The sequence below is a fragment of the Myotis brandtii genome, unplaced genomic scaffold (assembly GCF_000412655.1).
Source record: "Myotis brandtii unplaced genomic scaffold, ASM41265v1 scaffold633, whole genome shotgun sequence".
Lineage (NCBI taxonomy): Eukaryota > Metazoa > Chordata > Mammalia > Chiroptera > Vespertilionidae > Myotis > Myotis brandtii.
The window spans coordinates 2,594,921-2,597,086 of NW_005370423.1; the positions used below are offsets into that span (position 1 = coordinate 2,594,921).

The 2,166-nt window shown below is 45.8% G+C and overlaps 1 protein-coding gene across 1 annotated transcript in view; it reads right to left on the minus strand.

Annotated features, from left to right (window-relative positions):
• Positions 1-89: 89 nt before the first annotated feature.
• PAPD5 (PAP associated domain containing 5) overlaps positions 90-2,166 on the minus strand; it is a 37,690-nt gene continuing 35,613 nt past the window's right edge. The window contains exon 12 of the mRNA XM_005880308.2: positions 90-2,166. This exon is cut by the window's right edge and continues 492 nt beyond it. The gene's annotated coding sequence lies outside the window, so the exon portion shown is untranslated.

Consider the following 2,166-nt stretch of genomic DNA (forward strand, 5'->3'; position numbering starts at 1 on the left):
TCTGCCAAGTCTTTAGTATCAAGACTCGGAGAAGGGAAACGGCGGGAGTCGCACGGACGGGAGGCCACAGAACAAATGAGCAGGCAAAGTGAGCGTTCTTCAGAGTCTTTTACTTGGATTGAACAAGGAACAGCGCCGACGCTGTTCGCTGCAAGGTACACAGTATTCACGAGAACAGTGCTGGTCGTTTGAGGAAGTGCACACGCCTCAGGTTCTCCTCCACGCTTTTTCTCTCTTTTAGAAAGATACTGTTTACCAAAAAGAAACGTCAGCAGTACAGGAAAAACGATTTTCCCAATAAATGTACGAAAACCTAAGATTCCCAATGGAATCAAGATTATCTTCCCGCGATCACCACCTTGCAAACAATCACATGCTTGTGGGGCACCCTGTCCGCGCCCTACGAGGACGTTCACGGTCGACAACGAGGGCGAGTCTCTAAGAGAAACCAGTGCGGCCGGCGGCACACGGGTCTCCGCAGGTACTGAGCGTCCGCAGTGGGCAGCTAACACTGAATTCCATTTTATTGTATAAATAATTGTTCCCTTGGCGGTAAACCGGAGTCTACACATTCGCAACAGTCCTAGGAAATAAATACTGTGATTGTGTACACGACAGGTCATGACAAAACTAGCTTCGAAGAACAAACAGCAGCTCGACACCCTGGATGAAAACCCTGATCGGAATCCAATGGGCACCTTCAAATTTAAAACATTGTCAAGGTAACATCACATCGAAAGTCACATGGTTCGCACGAGGTTGGAGTCTCTGGTTCTGGAACACGTTTTTCGGTTGTGGATTAAAGTAACGAACACATTGGAAATGGTTGATTTCAGGGATGACATCGGTGTTGGTCTGACTCTCGCGTTATTTTCTTTATAAAAAGTTGCACTCAGTGTCCATTCATGGTCTGATTGGTCTTCAGTATTTCATTAGTGAATATAAAAGAAACTCCTAAAAACCGACAGTGCTTCACACGTGTGTATATATGTATACATAAAACAATCTCATCTCAGACATGGCTGTCATGGACAGAGCCACACACACTGATGCTAGACATGAGCGCTTCCACCTACAGACAGCGATTTCAAAAATTCACTTACATTCATTTGATCACAGTAAATATTCCCAAACTCAACGAGTGACGCGTGACAGAATATACATCTTGTTTGCACCCTAAGCTGACCACCACCGACATGTACAGTGTGATTGAAACAAGCCGATGTTTAAAAACGTTTTAATTCAAGAGAACAATTCCATGGGAGGAGGCGGAAGACTGGGAGGACAGGAAGTATTTAGTCTTCGTGAGGCAATACAAAACAGACCTTTATCAAAGACCATTTCGTTTGGAAAGATCGACAATACCAAAAGCATCAAGTGGATATAAGAAAATAGCTTTTGTCCGTGTGATTTAATTAAAGCTGTTTACAGGTAGATATTCCCTCCCACGGGAGCATGAACTTTAAAAAAGAGATGAGAGACAGGCAGGCGCAGAGCCCGGGCGGGAGGCGCCGCGTGCAGAGTCCGCAGCCGGGGCTCGCGTGGCAGGTGGGGGACGGACATGTGGCCTCTCGCCCAATCACAAGTTAAAAAAACACCGCAGAGGAAACCAACATGGAATCTCATACCTGCCCGCTGCCCAGCCGGCAGCACGAGAGGAAGCAGGTGCCGTTCACGTTCGGAGATGAGCGAGCTGTTCAGTGTTTACACGAAAGTACATAGTACGGATATATATTCGTTTGTACAAAATAAAATCAATGTCATTTGCCACCATAAACACCTTTACTCGAGGGAGGAGACGTGCTCGCGGAGGCCGGTCCTGGGGGCCCCACTAGGTCATTCAACGCAGAGAAAGTCGAGTGCGAGAGCTAGTCACGTCCCCACGCGTGGATGTTAGGATGACAATTCAGATTATTTTGCAAACTAATCCTGAGAAAAATCTGTTTACAATTTAAACAGTAATGTTATGTAAAAAGTCTTAACAAATCCACTATTACAAATATCGATTTCCTATGTGGTCATCTATATATACACACAATAAAATGGTAAATATATGCAAAAATATTTAAAAAACACATGCACAGACCACTTCCCCCTGGGAATCTGGGCTTCCTATGAGAGACCTGTTCTCCTCCCCGTCCTCCAAAACCCCCCTCCTCCCCCCAC